Source organism: Camelus dromedarius, chromosome 11 (assembly GCF_036321535.1).
Source record: "Camelus dromedarius isolate mCamDro1 chromosome 11, mCamDro1.pat, whole genome shotgun sequence".
In the NCBI taxonomy this organism is placed as follows: Eukaryota; Metazoa; Chordata; class Mammalia; order Artiodactyla; family Camelidae; genus Camelus; species Camelus dromedarius.
This window is the reverse complement of record NC_087446.1, coordinates 39,703,965-39,722,961: the sequence shown is the minus strand read 5'-3', so window position 1 is coordinate 39,722,961 and position 18,997 is coordinate 39,703,965. Positions and strand designations below refer to the sequence as shown.

Sequence of the window (18,997 nt, the reverse complement as noted above, 5' to 3'; positions counted from 1 at the left end):
ATTAAAAAATAAAATCAACTACTAGATTGAGCTATATGAAATTTCAACTTTTTTAGATCAAAAAGAGTGTAATATTAGCAGTTTGATGTCATTCAACCTAAGCTGCTTATGAGAAATACAACTTATTAAAACAAAGGCCATAAAGAATGACAAAGGAAGATATTATATAATGATAAAGGGATAAATACAGGAAGAGGATATTGCATTTATTAACAAGTATGCACCCAATAATGGAGCACCTGAATATACAAAACAAATACTAACTGACATAAAAAAAGAGATTGACAATTATACAATAATGGTAGGAGACTTTAACACCCCACTAGCATCAATGGACAGATCATCTATACAGTAAATCAGTCAGGCAACAGAGGTCCTAAATGACACAATAGATTAATTGGACTTAATTTATATATACAGGATACTTCATCCAAACAACAACAACAACAACAACAACAACAACAACAAAACCAAGCAAACAAACAAAAACCGAGAATACATGACCTTTTCGAGCACACAACGACAATTGTCTAGGATAGATCACAGACTGGGTCACAAAACAAGCCTCAGCAAATTTAAGACGATAAAAATTATTTCAGGTATTTTTCTGACCACAGTTATATGAAACTAGAAATCAACCACAGGAAGGAAAATGAGAGAAGAATAAACACATGGAGACTAAGCAACACTACTGAAAAACCAGTGGGTTAACAATAAAATCAAAGAGAAATCAGAAAATATCTCAAGACAAACAAAAATGAAAACACAGCCTTATAAAATCTATGGGATACAGCAAAAATAGTTCTAAGAGGGAGGTTTAGAGAGATACAGGCCTTCCTCAAGAAACAAGAACTATTTCAAATAAACAACCTAGCCTACCACCTAAAAGAATTAGGGGGAAAAAAAAAGAATAAACAGAGCCCAAAGTCAACAGAAGGAAAGAAATAATAAAGATCAGAGAGGAAATACATAAAATAGAAATTTTGAAAAATAGAAAAGATCAGTGAAACCAAGAACTATTTTTGAAAAGATAAACAAAATTGACAAACCTCTGGCCTGGCTTACCAAGAAGAAAAGAGAGAGAACCAAAATAAACAAAGTAAGAAATTAAAGAGGAGAAATAACAGCAGATACTGCAGAAATACAAAAAATTATGAGACTACTATGAGCAGTTACACGCCAACAAATTGGACAACCTAGAAGAAATGGACATGGTTCTAGAAATACACCATCTGCCAAAACTGATTCAAAAAGAAACATAATTTGAACAGTTGACCACTAGAAGTGAATTAGAATCTATAATTTAAAAAAACTTCAAACTAAAGTCCAGAACCAGACAGCTTCATTGGGGAATTTTACCAAAAATACAAAGAACGTATGCCTAGCCTGGTCAGAGTACTCCCAAAAAAACTGAAGAGGAGAAACTGTCATATTTATTCTGTGAAGGCACCATCACCCTGATACCAAAACCACACAGACACTACAAAAAAAGAAAATTATAGGCCAATATCTTTGATGAATATAGATACAAAAATTCTCAACAGATATTAGCAAACAGAATTGATACATAAAGAAAACCATACACCGTGATCGGGTTGGATTCATTCCAGCATTGCAAGGATGGTTTAACATACACAACCAATCAACGTGATAAACCATATTAACAAAAGAAAAGACAAAAACCAGATGATTATCTCAAGAGACACAGGAAAAGCATTTGACAAAGTTCAAAACCCATTTATGATAAAAACGCTTACCAAAGTGGGTATAGAGAGCACATTTCAACATTAAAAAAGGTGTTTATGACAGACCCACAGCTAACATAATACTCAAGGGTGGAAAATTGAAAGCCTTCCCACTGAATTCAGGAACAAGAGAAGGGTGCCCACTCTCACCACTTTTATGTAGCATAGTATTGAAAGTCCTAATCACAGCCAACAGACAAGAAAAAGAAGCATTTTATCCAACACCTATAGTATACATATTCTTTTCAAGTGCAGAAGAAAATTAATTGTATCCTGGGTCATAAAGCAAAACTTTTATTTCAAAACATTGAAATAACAGAATATGTTCTCTGAGCACAATGAAATAAGGTCATAATCGAAAACAGAAAGATAATTAGAAAATTCCCAAATGCTGATAATTAAGCATTATTATAAATAATAAAGAAGAAATTGCAGTGGAAATTTGAAAATATTTTGAACTAAATGATCATGACAATGATGTATCAAAATTTATGGGATACAGCTGAAGATATTTCTGGCCCTAAATATATAAAATTGAAAGTAAGAAAGACTGAAATATCTGAAACCTTAGCGTTCATTTCCAAGAAGTTGAAAAAAGTATTAAAAAAAAAAAAAAACCCTGAAAATGAAAAGAAGGAAATAATGTATATGAACAAAAGTTAAAACTGAAGACTTTATTTCCACCTCTTGAAACAAACAACAATATCCCCAAAGCTTTGTCTTGTGTTCTTCCATCTCAGTGAATAGAAATTTCATCCTATAATGTAGTCTGAATTTGGAATCAACCTCAACTGCTCTCTTTCTCTCATACCTCACATTTAATCTTTCAGGTAAACCTATAGGTTATATCTTAAAAATATATCCAGAATCCAGTCACTTCTCATTCCCTTCATTGATTACAGCCTGACCGAAGCATCGTTATCTGTTACCTGATAACTGCCATAATTGATTTCTCTATCTCCACTCCTAAGCCCCAGTTTTCACACAATAGTCAGAATTACCCTGTAAAACCTTCATGTCACTCCTGTGCTCATATCCTTCTAGTTGCTTTCCATTTCTTTTGGCATAAAAGCCAAAGAAAGTTCTTAAGTGGCCAAGGCAACCCCACATAATTTTCTCACCTTATGTTATTTTTTTGCCCTCTTCCTGACCCTCACTGGACTACAACCATACTGGCCATCTTGCTTTTCCTCAAACATGGCATTGAATTTCTAGGCCGTTGTACTTGCTGTTCCCTTTCCCCAAATAATCCACTTTGCTTACTACCTCCCTTCAGAACCCGGCTAAGTATCACCTTGTTAATGTCATCTTCTTTAATCAGCCCATAAAACAGCAATCCCATTTCACCATTTTGACACTCCCTACTTTATTTTTCTCTGTAATACGTGCCTAGCACATAGTAGACAACTGTTTATTTGTTAAATGAGTAAATGCATGGATGGAAGTATTCAAGTGATTACTACTGGTAGAGATATGGAAGTAATATCCATGTGGGAAAAAACTTCCCAGACCTGTTTATTTCAGGATGCAATTCTCTGATTCATCTATTTTCTTTTGTTTTATTTTTATTTTGAAATAATTTTAGGCTTATAGAAGAGTTGCAGAAATAATAGTTACCATACACCCTTTACCCAGCATCTCTTAATGTTAACACCTAATGTAACCATAGTACAGTTATCAAAATTAAGAAATTGGCATAGGTAACAATGGTGTTAATGAAACTACAAATTTTATTTGGATTTTGCTGATTTTTCCACTAATGTTTTTTATGTCCCAGAGTCCAGTCCAGGATTCCATATTGCATTTAGTTGTCATGTCTCCTTAATTTCTTCTGGCTGTTGACGTTTTCTCAGTCTTTCCTTGTCTTTCAAGGCCCTGAGACTTTTAAAAGTACTAGTCAGGCATTTTGTAGGATGTCCCTCAATTTGGACGTATCTGATGTTTTCTCATGATTAGACTGAGGTTTTGAATTTTTGAAAAATACCACAGAAGTGATATGGCCTTCTCATATCAGGGGTTAAAGTTTATCAGTATGTCTTATTACTGAAGATATTATCCTTGATCATGTGGTTAAGATAGTATCTACCAGATTTCTCCACTATAAAATTACTGTTTTTCCTTTATAATTAATAAATATTTTGGAAGAGATACTTTGAGATTATATAAATACTCTCTTTCTTTTTGTATTTTCAGACATTAATTTCAATTTTCATCAGTAGATCTTGCCTGAAGCAGTTATTATGTGCTATTCTAATCATGATATTTTTCATTCATTCTATATTTATTACTTGGAATTCTTCTGTAATGAAAACTTGTTCCTTTTCACCCTCCTCCTCCCCCTTCTCCCCCTTCTTCTTCTCCTTCTCCTTCTCTTCTTCCTCCTCAGTCCTACTACCATGAAAATCTCTGAAAAAGTTGAATTATATGTAGAGTAAAATTAGCATTATTTGAAGAGAATTAACTGGTAGGAATATTAGAAAACCAGTATATGTAACTCTGTCTTTTGTTTTTGTAAGTGTATTGAACAGATTTTATTTAGTTCCATTTTAATCCTCTGAAGCCTAGAAATTGATGTTAAATGTGATTTTTGGCCCATTCTCTTAGTGTGACAATGCAATGGTTTGTAAAAATACACATGGAATAGTAAAAGTCTTAGATTTCAAGTACCTTTGTGATTTGGGGATTAGGGAGACATCAGTTACATAGCCTTATACCTAGTAAATTAACCTCAGAAGTTAAAAATACTTCAGGTAAAGACTTGACTTAACCTGCTGTCACAAAGTGCTGTGATAAATACTAAAAGACCCACATCAGTCATATCTTTGTACAACTTTAGAGATCTTCCTCAGCATAATTGTCTTCCTTTTACATGTCCTTCAACAGTGGGGACTTCAATAATACAATGTACTAATTATTATAATAATGAATTTTTATATCTTATTCTTGTTGTACTTAGAGGCTCCAGGGATTGGAATTCTGGATTTTTTGTTTGTCCTGAGTAGATACCCGGATGTTGATTGTATGAATAAAAGAATGTACCTCAGAATGTGTGCTTCTTCATTTTTTTAGATAACTAATACTTAATTCTCAAATGTCTCTAAAGAGAGTAAAAGTTAATGTGAATCTAAATGAGTCTGTTAACCAAATTAGAAATGATGGAATAATACTTGGGTTCATTTAGTTTCTCTTCTTGTATTTCTTTCTCTAAGCATAGAATAGGTTGGATATAGTTATATAGCATCTGTAAAGAAATGTTTCTTATTTTCAACTATGAAATTAATGGAATGTGTTTGAGGTCTGTGACTGGTTCATAACTCTTACTAGTAATTGAATAAAATTGACCCTTTTTTCTTATTGAAAACTGCATAAAACTTAGGATTCTCAAATTTTAGTTTGATTATTCCATGCTACCTCCTTCTCTCCCTTTTTTTGACCTTTTTACTGTACTCTGTCCTTTTTCATTCTTGCATCTCTTTCCATTAGTCTTTGCTTTTCTGTCCCATATACTCTTGCTTCTTTCTGTCATGTGTTCTTACTTTTCTCTCCCATGTATCATTGCATCTTTATCCCATTTAACTGTCTTCTCTCCCTCCCTTCCTTCTTTCAGTCACTTTATCCATATTTCCCTCCAGGAATACATGCATCTTCCCTTTGCTTCTGTATAGGCAGACCTCATTTTATCCTTTTCTTTTTCCTTTTCTCTCCCCAGCCTTCTTTCTGTCCTTCTGTCTGTCATTCCTTCTGTTCATTCAAAGTGAAGGTCTTTTCTTTCATCAGTTCTTCTCTTCCTTTATATAGTCTTGTTACTACCATATATGTACTGATGACTTCCAATTTTATATCTTCCACCCACATGTCTAGCTTGGACTCCAGATTTAGTAATCCCACTTTCTTTGCTATATTACCTCTTGAACTTCTACCCAGATTCCAGCTGTTCTTATCATTTTCACTATTAGCACTCTTATTCATACTACCATCATCTCTCCTTTAAAGTAGTATAATAGCCTCCTGAGTGGTCTTCCTATTTCTGCCTTTTGCCTGATACTCATTTTTTGCCCAGAAGCCCAAGTGATTACTTTCAAAGTTATGTCATATCAACCTCTACTCAAAACCTTTCAAAAAATTCCTATATTTATTATTATTATTACTATTATTATTATTATTATGGTAACATTGATTTATAACATATAAATTTCATGTGTACATTATAATTCAATTTATGTTTACACTACTGCATGCTTACCACCAATACAGTCACCATACAGTTGACCCCCTTTACCCATTTTGCACCCCCTATCCCCTCTGGTAACCACCAGTCTGTTCTCTATATCTGTGTTTGTTTTTGTTTTGTTTTTTCAGTTATTTTGTTTTTTAAAATATAATCCTCATAAGTGAAATCATATGGTATTTGTCTTTCTGTATCTGACTTATTTCACTTACTAGCACAATACCCTCAAGGTCCATCCATGTTTGTGCACATGGCAAGATTTCATCTTTTTAAGGCTGAGTAGTATTCCATTTTACATATATACGACATCTTCTTCATCCATTCATCTGTAAATGGTTGTTCCTATATCCTGGCTCTTGTAAATAATGCTGCAGTGAATATAGGAGTAAATATATCTTTTTGGATTAGTGTTTTCATATTCCTCAGATAAATAACCAGAAACTGGATAGCTGGATCATATGTTAGTTCCATTCTTAATTTTTTGAGGAATCTTCAAACTGTTTTCCATAGTAGCTATACCAATTTACATTCCCATGAACAGTGTACAAGGGTTCCCTTTTTTCCACATCCTCTTCAACACTATAATTTCTTGTCTTTTTGATAATAGCCATTTTAACAAATGTGAGGTGATATTTCATGGTGGTTTTGATTTGCATTTCCCTAATTAGTGATGTTGAACATATTTTCATTTGCTGTCAGCCATCTGTATGTAATCTTTGTAAAAGTATCTCTTCAGATCCTCTGTCCATTTTTTAAATTGTATTGTTTGGTTTTGTTTTGAGTTCTTTATATATTTTGGATATTAGCCCCTTATCAAATATGTGATTGGGAAGTACCTTCTCCTTCTTCCATTTGATAGGTTGTTGTTTGGGTTTTTTTGTTTGTTTGTTTGGATGTTTCCTTTACTGTGCAGGAGCCTTTTAGTTTGATGTAGTCTCATTTGTTTATTTTTGCTTTTGTCTTGTTACCTGAGGAAACATATCCAAAAAGATTAAGACTGATGGCAAAGAGCATACTGCCTATGTTTTCTTCTAGGAGTTTTATGGTTTCCCGTCTTCTGTCAAAGTCTTTAATCCATTTTGAGTTAATTTTTGGTGTAAGATAGTGGTCTAGTTTCATTCTTTTGCATGGTGCTGTCCAGTTTTCTCAGCACTGTTTATTGAAGAGACTTTCCTTTCTCCATCGTATTTTCTTGGTTCCTTTGTTATAAATTAGTTGTCCGTATATTCATGAGTTTATTTCTAGGCTCTCAATTCTTTAATATTTATCCATGTGTCTGTTTTTCTGCCAATACCATGCCATTTTGATTACTATAGCTTTGTAATATAATTTGAGATCAAGGAGTATGATATCTCCAGTTTTGCTCTTTTTTCTCAGGATTGCTTTCGCTATTTGGGAGCTTTTGTGTTTCCATATAAATCTTAGTATCTTTTGTTTTGTGAAAAATGTCATTGGGATTTTAATGGGCATTGCATTGAATCTTCAGGTAGTATGGTATTAACAATGTTAATTCTTCTAGCCCATGAGTAGGGAATATCCTTCCATTTCTTTGTGTCTTCTTCAATTTCATTCAACAATGTCTTACAGTTTTCAGTGTACATGCTTTTCATTTTCTTTTTTTTAATTTTTGATTCTTTTATTTTCCTCTGTATTTGCAGATATTCCCTTTTATCATTTCTGCTGAGATATTTAGTTGTTTTTCTTTTTCTTTTTTGCTTTAAATTAGTTAGCCAATGATTTATCTAACCATTACTTTTCACAAACAACCAGTTCTTTAAACTGATGGTGCTATTATTAGGTTTTTTCCTTTACTATTTATTCCTGCTTTTGCTTCACATCTTTTTATTCTCTGAGTTTATTTGGTTTTTAATTTTTTTGATAATTGGCATTCTTTGCATAGCATTTTAAAAAATTATAGTTGATGTACAATATTATATAAGTGACAGGTGTACATGTCTTTCACTTTATTGGTTAAATTGATTCCTAGGTATTTTATTCTTTTATTTGTGATTGTAAATGGAATGGTTTTCTTAATTTCTCTTTCTGTTAGTTTGTTGTCAGCGTATAGAAATGCAACAGATTTATGTATATTGATTTTGTACCCTGTAACTTTACTGTATTCATTTATTATTTATAATAGTCTTTTGGTGGAGTCTTCGGAGTTTTTTATTCTTATGTCCTGGGGGTATATACTTAGCCTCTCTATGCCTCAGTTCCTCATTTGCATATGAGGGAAGTACCTATATCAAAGGGTTGTTGCATATACACCTGTAAAGTGGTTAGTGCTTGGTACACACTTTCTAACAGTTTGTAGCTGTTATTGTTGTCATCATCATCATTATCTAACATGCAAATTTCATGACACCAGGCACTTAATTTTGTTTTCTTTTTACCCCAGGGCCCACAACAATGTCAGTAAGATCTCAATAAATTTATGATTCATAAATGGATTGATAGATTGCATAATGTGAATATCACTTTTTGCAATAATATCAGTATAGGGAAGTACTTGACCATTAGCCAAACCTCAAACAGACCTATGTGACATGTGCTAAGTCATAGATTTTTTAAAAAGAAGACTTTTTTTTTTTTTACCGTTTTAGTCTTACTTTTCGAAGGTGAAAATAGAAATTTTATTAAATCTTTTCCTGTCTTTATTGAGATATAATTGACACTTAACAAGTATTTTTCTGAAGGAGAGAAATTTCTAATAGACTACTGAAAAGCATTACACACATCTCAGAAAGCATGCTTTTGAACACGTGTTGGGCAAGTTTTATTTAGTTGTATGTAAATCCTTTAAAGCCTAAAAGTATATCTTATACTTGATTTTGGCCTAATCTGATGGAGTCACAATGCAGTGGTTTCTAAAATTAGACAGAAAAAAGAGTTCTAGATTATAAATAGCTTTGTTTGATTTTTGAGATCAGAAGAGGCTTAAGTTACATAGATTGTATTGGTGTAAACTGATTCCAGAAATTGAATGGAAACTCTATTATTAATTCTGTTATTAGTAGTAAGAAACTCTGTTATTAATTCTAATAATTTTTCTGTGTATTTTTTATGTATTGATAGTATCAATACATCTGTAAATAATCATGCTTTTGTTTCTTCCTTTCCCATCCTTATAACTTTCATCTCTTGTTCTATTACTACATTGGTTAGGCCTACTAGTACCAGGATGAATAGAAGTAGTTATAGCAGGCATCCCTGACAACATTTTACCATTAAATATGTTTTCTGTATTTTTGTGGATGCCCTTTTTCACATTAAGAAAGTTACCTTCTTGTCCTAGTTTGTTGAGGCTAAATGTAAATTGAATTTAGTAGCTACTCTTTCTGTGTATGTTCACTTGGTCATATGATTTTTTTCTTTCATTCTATGAATGAAGTGAATACATTAACCAATTTTTAACGTTAAACTAACAAACATTCTGTAGATAAGCCCAGCTTGATCATGATGTATATTTTTTAATGTATTGCTGGATTTGATTTGCTAATATGGTATGCTTATGATTGAGATTGGTTTGTAATTTTCCTTTTGTACCGTTCTCGTCAGCTCTTGGTGTCAAGGTAAACCTAACCTCATAAAGTGAGTTGAAGTGTTTTCCTTTTTTGTCTGTTTTTGTTTGAGGTTAGAATCCTCTATAAAATTAAAGCTATCTTCCATGAATGTTTGGTAGAATTCATCTGTAAAGCTGACTGGTCTCTTGTGTTTTCCTTTTAAGATTTTTAACAACTTCTTTTTTTGCTCTTGAGTCAGTTTTGGTAAGTTTAAATTTCTTCTTGAGGCAGTTTTGGTAAGGAATTTATCCATTTCAAATTTATTTGCATAAAATTATTCATGCTATCTTATTTTCTGTTTAACCTCTGCAACATCTGTGATTATATTCCCTTTATTATTCTTAATAGTGCTTATTTTGGCTTCTCTCACTTTTTCCCTTAATTTATCTTGTCAGAGGTTTATATTATTATCTCTTTGAATAATAAACTTTGGGTTTGTTGTTTCTATTATGTATTTGTGTTCTATGTTCACTAATTCCTACTCTTGATCATTTCCTTCTTTCTCTCTTCTCTTTTTTCTTTTGTTTTCATAGAACAATAAACATCTTTATTACTTGAGCTAAGAAAGGAGGGCGGAGGATTCATTTGCCTTTCCAAGCCTTGATTTTCCTCAGATAGAACTCAAGTGTCTTGCCCTCTAGCACAAAGCCAATCTGCTTGGCTACACTGGTCTGATCTTGAAACAATGCATGCAAGAAGCTTGCCCTGCTAGAACTGTTCCTTCAGAAGACTGATAACTTTGGCATATTTCTTTTGAGTTTTCTTTGATCAGTTTTTGTTTAATGTCTCTCTCTCTGTCTTTAGGTGTCAGCTTGGCTCCCTTCTTGCAGCCTAGGGGCAGTGCATAGCGGCACTCCTACTGCTGTCTGTGTGGTGTGCTGTCAATAAGCATGATGCAGTTCTTCACCAGGGTCTTGGTACAGACCAGTTTATTGTTGGAGGCGTTGTAGACAACATCTAATCCTCATTTTGCACATGCAATACTCCGAGCCCCAGGAGAAGTTACCCACGTCCCGCTTCAAGGCATGGTACTTTTTCCTTTTCTCCCTGCACATGGACTGTGTGTATGAGGCGGGGTCTAGTCTTAGTGTTGGCAGTGGGGATTCGCAGCTCATAGTTCTGCTTCTTGTAGTAGGCCTTTCTCTTGCTCTTTGTCTTGTGGTACTTGTGCCAGTTGTCCCCAGATATGTCTACTGTCCCAAAATATCCTCATTGCTCAGCACTGGCTAGAAAATAATTTCCTTCTTTGTGGTTTTTTTTTTTTTTTAGGATACTCTGTGCTATTTTCATAACTCAATTTGAAGTCTTTTTTTCTAATGTAAACATTTAAGCCTATATATTTTCTTCTAGTACCACTTTTTTTTCTGTTTTATATTCTGCACATTTTAGATATATTTTCTTCATTATCATTCAGTTCTAGGTATTTTCTAAAATCCGTTATGATGTTCTTTGTCCCATAAGTTGTTTAGAGGAGTGTTTTTTAATTTCGAAATATATGATTGATACTAGTTCCTTTAAATTTGTTGAGTACAGTGTTATGACCTAGTACAGGGTTAATTTTCATAAATATTCCATGTATACTTGAAAAAATATTCTTTACTTATTGATTATGGTATTCTCTGGCTGCTTTATATATTATGTCTTTGTCTTCGGTTTTGTGTAGTTTCAGCATGATGTATCTAGATGTGGATCCTTTCTCTTTCTTCATCTCTCCCTCTCTATATCTCTGCCGATTTTTTTCTGTTCTTTATTTCTATCTTTATTACCTCCCCTCCATGCCACCTCCCATCTCCAGCCCTGTCTCCCTCTCTTTCTTACCCTGCTTGAGATACATGAGTTTCTTGCATTGGTATTTTTCAGTGATTCTGGAAAATTCTCAGTCATTTTCAAGCCTCTCATTCTGCATCTCAGATTAAGTTCTTGTTTCTTTATTTTATGATTGATTTTGGTGGAACTTTTTCTGTAGAAATTGAAGCATGGGTTGAAGCTAAGAATCCAGAGAGGATTTGTAATTTTTTTTTTTTAATCTCAGATCACAGCCAACCCAGGACCACTTTAAATGTAATGATATGCTTGAGGTGTTTGGGACCACTTTCCATCCATGAATTTGCATTGAGATTATGCATAGAGAAGGATGCACAAGAATTTTATAATAAAATAAATAATTTTAGATTTATAGAAAACATATAAAGATAATACAGAGTTCTTGTGTACTTTGTACCCAGTTTCCCCTAATATTAACATCTTACATTAGCTCTATACTTTTGTCAAAACTGAAAAATTGTAGCACTAGCTAAACTCCAGACTATATTCAAATTTCCACTAATTTTTTTTTTTTCTGTTCCGGGATCCCACCCAAAATACCTCATTGCATTTAGTCATGTGTCTCCTTAGTCTCCTCTGTCATGTGACAGTTCCTCAGGCTTTCCTTGTTTTTTATGACCTTTTTGATTTAGAGTACTATACATGTATCTTATAGAATGGCTCTCAGTTTAGAATTTGTCTGATGTTTTTCTTATCATTAGACTGGGGTTATGGGTTTTGTGGAAAATATCACAGAAATGAAATGTTTTTCTCATTATATGAAGATGTACATGATATCATCACAATTGACACTGATGATGTTTACTCTGATCATGTGGTTAAGGTAGTGTTTGCCAGGTTTCTCCACTGTAAAATTACTGTATTTTCTCTTTCTATTCAGGAATGGGAGATTTTGTTTTCTTTCAACCCAGACTGAGTAGAGACAGGAAAGTTTCCTTCCTGTTCTGTTCTGTCCTATTAAGATTTATGTCCTGTTTACATTTGAACTGTGGATGGAGCTCTTTGAAGCCCAGACTTTATACTGAGGGTCTATTATTAGTTTCTTCACTTGGATAAGTCTTGGGCCCATGTCCTGTCCCCCTCAACCTGGATTATGTTCAAGATTTCCAGGGCTCTATAGAAATCCTCGAGGCTAAAGCTGACTTTAGCACTCTGCTTATTAACCTCTTATTTTGGGGGCAGTCCAGTGAATTATGTTTAGAAGTTTTCTTTTGTTACTGTTTTTTGTTAGCTTGTTGTCAGTTATTTCTGTGGGGTATCTTAATCCAATGTACTGTCAGCAAAAGAAGTTGGTCGGTTTCTTTTGTCATTGATTTTGAATATATTTTGAAATTAACACTTGTGTCGGGGGAAAATACATCTTAGTATTAGAAAATACATCTTTGTAGTCATTCTTCCAGTCCTCCCCCCACCACACACACGCAATTCTTTTGAATTTCTTGATTTAAGGATACTGTTTTCTCTGCTTTGATTGGCCTTTCCTACTTTATCCTTGTGATCAACAGCTGTTGATTCTAAACTCTGCTCAAATGTTTTCTTCCTCATTCCTTCCCCTGTCTCCTTTCCCCTGGTCGTCCTCCACAGAGTTAAATTTCTTCTATGCTGCCATAATATACCCTTCATTAAGAAATGCACTATATGGTACATATATATCAACATTGGTTTAGATATTATGGTAGATGTTATTATTGTTCACCATTATTCACCTGAAGGTTTATGCCTCTGCCATCTTGAAGTTTGGCTTGGCCATGTAACCAATGTGCTTTGACCAATTAAATGTAAGCAGAAATACCTTGGCTGATCTTGGTATGTAGTGTGAATTAGAAATATACTTTAGTTATTTTAAGAAGCTGAGCTTTGGGAGTTGTTACCTCAGTGTAATTTAACGTATTCTGTCTTAATTGACATACATATTCATCCCCCATCATGAAGGCAAAAACTATATTCTCATCATCTTTATGTCCTTAAACCTGTTAAGTTAATTTTCTTAAAATATTTTACATTGTCATATATCCTGTAGGAAAGTAGCATTATATAGTGCAAAGAGCATGGGTTTAGAGTCAGACATATCCAAATTAAATTTTATTTCATTGCTTAGCTAAGTTACTTTGGAAAATGTCCTTGATGAGGTTTATATTCATTTTTAAAATGATATACCTTGTAAAGTTGTTGGGAATATAGTGTATGTAAAGTACCTAGTATAACAGACATTTAGAGAATGTTCTTTCCCTCTCATGTTTCTTAATTCTCCATTGACTTATTGAATCAAGTCCTTAAAATCCCTTTCTCCTGCCTTTGTTAATTTATTTATTTGGTTACTCATTAGATAAATATGTTTTGAACTTATACTGTATGTCAAGCATTGTCTAGGAAAGTGGTGAACAAGGCCTAGTCCAATCTTTAAAGAGGCTACAGTCCTACAGCCAATAATTCTCCCTTCCTATCTCCAGCTATTAAAATTATATTAATACAGCAAGGCTTCTTTCTATCATCACCTTGAAATTTTTGCTTAAATTTCTCCCCATCTCAAAAAAAGAAAAAACCTACAGGTGATTTCTCCCCTTGATTTTCCATAGCAAATTAATGGTATTCATATATCTCTTAAATGTTGCATTCTGCCATAACAATTTCTATTGTATTCATATACATTATGTATATTTTCAAGTTTCTTTTCTAAATTTTAAGCTCCTTGAATATTGGGATCTCATTATCATTTATCTTGTTTCCCTCAGATCAAGAAAATTATGTGAATAATGAATAATGTCACTCCTTAGTTGGTATTTAAGGAATTTGTGGGGTAATTTTTGGTCATCACAGTGATTGGAGGGTGCTAGTGGAATTAGTGAGGAGAGGCCAAGAATGGAAGACTTCTTGCAATGCTCAGGATAGTCTCTCAGAATAAATAGTTGTCCCGAGTCCCACATAACTTTCAGATATTTTGCCAGATGTTTCATGTAAGTGAAAAACTTATTCATGATTTTCTGACTCTAGAACCTAAATCCAGTTTTGTATGTAAACACTAGGTATTTTTCATACAATTTTACTATACAGTGAATGTTCCTGAAATACATTTATCATTCATGTAAATCAAGGAAAGGTTGCACTTTGTCCAGAACTTCACTAAATAAGTCTTGCTTGATAGTATAAAAAGTCATGTCACCAAAGGCAATACCACTCGTGGTATTTAAGTGACCAGTAACGCAACTGTATCATTCTGTTTTTGTAGCTGTTGAATTTTAAATGATTCTGTTTGTAGGTGTAGGAATCTAACTAATTCATTGTCTACTTGTGTCATGGCTAGATATTTACTTACTGGAAGTAAATATTACTTCTTTTTAAAATAGAAATGACTTTCCTTTAACTTCTTCCATGTATTATATTAGAGCATTACGTTAGTGCTTTAAAATTGTATATGTGAATATGTTATATTATCTGTGAATTTCATTTCAGAACTTAAAAGAGGGCAGTGAAAAATATTCACTATAAAAAGTGACATTGTGTCATGATATTGGTCTACTGATTTATCACCAACAGAGCCTGGCAAAATACAAAATTTGCTTTTAAGGTACATATTTAATACTTATCCAATATTAAACTATTCACGGAAAATTTATATCACAAATACTCTGATAATTTGTATAATGTTAGATGAAAGCCCTAAAAACTTGTTACAAACTGGATAAAAAAAGCATATGTAAACTTTATTCAATTTATAGAGACAAATTGCTATTTATAATTTTTGAATTTCTGATAAAACACCATAGACTCGTTAATGACTGAGATTCTCCATTTTTTCTTTATTATAATTAATGTATCCAGAATTTTAACTTTTAAAAATTTAACTGTGTTGTTTCAAATGGAGAATAGAAGAGATTTTGCATATGATTTTGATGATCTTAATTTATATTCTTTAAATCAGTTCTCTAGGATTAGCAATGAATTGTTTTGGTTTAGATATTCATGTACTTTTCATTGTTGAGCATGTGATAAGATATATTTTATAAACTAAAGTGCAGAACCAGATGGCTTTATTTTAATATGATACATGTTAATTCATAATGCCTTGTTTTTAGCAGGAATGGGATTATGTTGTATCTTACCATTGCCTTTTTTAGACTATTTTATAGACAGAACTAGAAATTCTAGTTATATAAAGCTGTTCTAGCACAGCCTGGAAAGTAGGTCATTGTTATGGGGAGTATACCAAACCTCCCACTGGTTTCTATAGCAATGACCTACTTTAAGAAACTATTTCTGTTGATTCATGTTGAAATCATCTTTTGGAACTGATATAAGGAAACTCACTGCCTGGAATTTTTTTCTAATAGTAAGGTAGTGATCGCTAAACGTAAAAAAATTCCTTAAAATGTTTAAAGTAAAGAAGTATATTACCTCACTTAACATCTCTTCATTTTACTTTGAAGTGGTGTAATTAGTATTGTAATTAAATAACACCAGAACTGTTCTTCTATGTAGGCAATATGTTACGCAAAGGGATGTAGTAAGTGTTACTACCACTTGGCCTATTTAAAAACCAATCTGTTGCATGTAGTTAATAGCGTTATTAGCTGAGCCTTCAAATGAGTATGGTTTCAAGAAAGCAGTGAATATACCAAATTGGATAGAGTCTGAAAATATGTTCCAATTAAAAATTGTACCCTATGTAATTTCAATGTATTATATTAAATCATTCCATTCAATATTGGATTCCTTTTTTGAGGCGCATCCATTTGTAACAGAAAAGTTGAAATTGTTGTGTTGTCTGGAACATGTTGAATCTGAACTCTGACAGAGCTCAATCTCTTCCTGGTTAGGGTAAAGGCTGAAAGGTTAGACTTTATACAGTACCCTTTGAAGTAACATTATTCCTTCAGCACTAAAAAAAAAAAGAATCTTACTATCAATGAGTTGATACTTTCAACTTGGGATACTAGAGATTTTATTTTATGGTACTGTCAAGGAAGAATTATATACTTAGAGATTAGTTGACTCAGGGTCACTGTATCTTCTTATATTTATTCATATTCACATTTGCCTTGTCAGTGGGAAAGATTTTCATCAAATCTTTGTTCAAAGTCACATTCAAGGGAAGTTAAGAGTTCAGAATGATTCTGTATATAACTGTAGGCATCCAAGTAATTCATTGTCTCCTTTTGTCATGCCTAGTTATTTACATATAGAAATACATGTTACTTTTTTTAAACTATAAATTATTCCCAAGGGAGAATAATTATAACTTCTGCTTAATGAATATCTACCAACACTAGTGATTTTATACTGTTTCTAATCCTTTCAACAGATGTTCAAGACAACTCTATAAGTCATTTTCTTCTATTTATGATCTTTTCAACAAATTGTATAAGGCACATGATGAGATTTATTTTTCAAATATAGAAACCAAAACACAGATAAAGAAAACTGTATAGTTAGGAATGAGACAGGTACTTAATTTGAAATCCATCAGAAGGTGATATGTATATGATAGTTATAGTATAAGGTACAATCTGAAAGTTTCTCTAGGATGAGGTATATTATGTCCTTTGACAGTTTAAAGGATGGGGAAATTACTTTCAGATGGAAGACTGACGATTAATAGAATATGCGCTTGAAGAGATAGAAATTGGAAAAGGTATTCTAGGCCTAGGGAAGACCATGGAGCAAATTCCAAGAGATTGAATGTGTGGGGAAAAGGGAAATAGTTTGGTTTGGTGAGAGGGAAAGAGGAGTTGTAGGAAAGAAACCTGGAATCCTAAGTTAATTAAACAAAATAATTTGTTATTTATTCTATAGGGAATGAGTCTCTGAAGACCTTTGTACAGGGAAGTGTGTCTCAGGAAGATCTGGTATTATGTATAAAATGAATTAGAATGGAGAGAGATTGTTGGTAGGCATATCCATTTTAAGACATTGCAGCAAATAATACCAGCAAATGATGACAAGTAGAATTATTGTAGCAAGAATAGAAGTGGCAGGAAGAAGAGAACTGAAAAATAATAACACATAAATAATCCTACTTCCTATGGGTCAGGCACTGTTCTAAGAACTTCACATTTATTAATGTATTTAACTCTCACAACAGTGCTATGATATAGAACCTATTACTATCCTAATTTAACAGATGAGGAAATTAGAATTTTTCAGGATTGATTGAAGGGTAATAATTTGTTACTCTTAATTGTTAAATCATGGGACATCTGTGCAATGGAATACAGCGAAACCATGAAAATTGATATCATAGAAGTATGTCTTTTATTTTGGAAAAATGTTTACTATGTGTTAAACCAGGTTTACAGTAGATACAGTTTTTCTCAGTTTTCTTCTACTTTGATGAAACATATGCTAATTTTATACCTTTTTATGAAGTTAAAAATAAGCATATGTGTCTTTCTTCTTTACTTCCACCCCAAACTCCCACTCTCCAAGGGTAGCTATTATTAATAGCTTGGTGAGTATCCTTCCACTTATTTTCTCTTGCACAAATAACATAAGTAGATACATGCAAAATAAATTTTATTTTATAAAAATAATATATACAGTAGTTTTAAGGCAAAAAGTCTTATAACAAAGGACAACATCACCATGTGTTCTCCTCTATCCTGCTCTTTATCTTTTCTTCACAATCTCTCCTAAAATACCTTTTTAAGTCCACTGTACTTCTATAATTTTTATGTGAAATTATAGTGATGTAAATGAAGGAAAAACATACTATGAAAGAAAAACACCATCAGTAACATCTCTGGGAGAAAGACCCTATACTTAAATACAATTTCTATTCCTTTGTTTTATGAAGTATGGAAACAAAATTAATTTTTTGGTTACAAAACTTTTTTCATTGCTTCAGTCCACATCATACTGTACAATGTTTGGTTTATACGGTGTTTATTAAGAAGCATTAAGAATGCTTATTAAGCTTGTGAACATGAAAGGGAAAAATAAAGGGCTAATTATTAGCAAATCCAGGTTTACCTGCTCATTTTATAAATTAATCAGGCCTTTTTTTTTCTTTTCCCATCTTACTGTCTTTCATTGACCTGCTTGTACTACATAAAAACTTTTCTTCCAATAAAGTAAAATGTGGACAACTCTTGCTGCTTAGCTCTGATAGAGAAGGTACTGAATCTAATAGCACAAAAGAGATTTGAGGATTATCTCTGCCTTGGATTATCCTTCCGGGACATTTAAGTTTTGTATTGTTTAAATTTAAGAAAACTTAAAAATTGCTAGTTCATTCAATTTCTTCAATTTTGATCTGAGTACTACAGGGTCTAAAAACTCTTACCAAGCAAGTATAGAAACTACATGCTTCCCAATAAATACTTATCACCAAACATGATGAGTTATTCATAGTTACGGATAATTTTACAGAACTCAGTTGCTTTTATATTGCTATAACAACAACAATCTTCTTCCCAAAATATTTGTACATCGGTAATGGATTAGGATGGGGATGGAGTATTAGGGAAGTAACTCCAAACCAGGACAGAAAGGAGATGTGGTGAAACATAAATGTGAGGATAGAGAGGTTTGTTTCCCATTTGTTTAAAAACAGTTGTGAGACTTCCTAAGGTGAAATAATGGGATGTCTTTAACATCCTTGTGAGTATTGTACTGAGACTCCCCAAGCCCATAGAGATAAT

The 18,997-nt window shown here is 32.8% G+C and overlaps 1 protein-coding gene and 1 pseudogene across 2 annotated transcripts in view; one reads left to right on the top strand and one right to left on the bottom strand.

Moving 5' to 3' along the window:
* The window catches only part of CRY1 (cryptochrome circadian regulator 1), a 73,974-nt gene that overhangs the window by 27,356 nt on the left and 27,621 nt on the right, over positions 1–18,997 (top strand). The gene's annotated exons all lie outside the window — the stretch shown is intronic.
* Positions 10,118–11,370, bottom strand: LOC105102976 (small ribosomal subunit protein eS8-like; annotated as a pseudogene).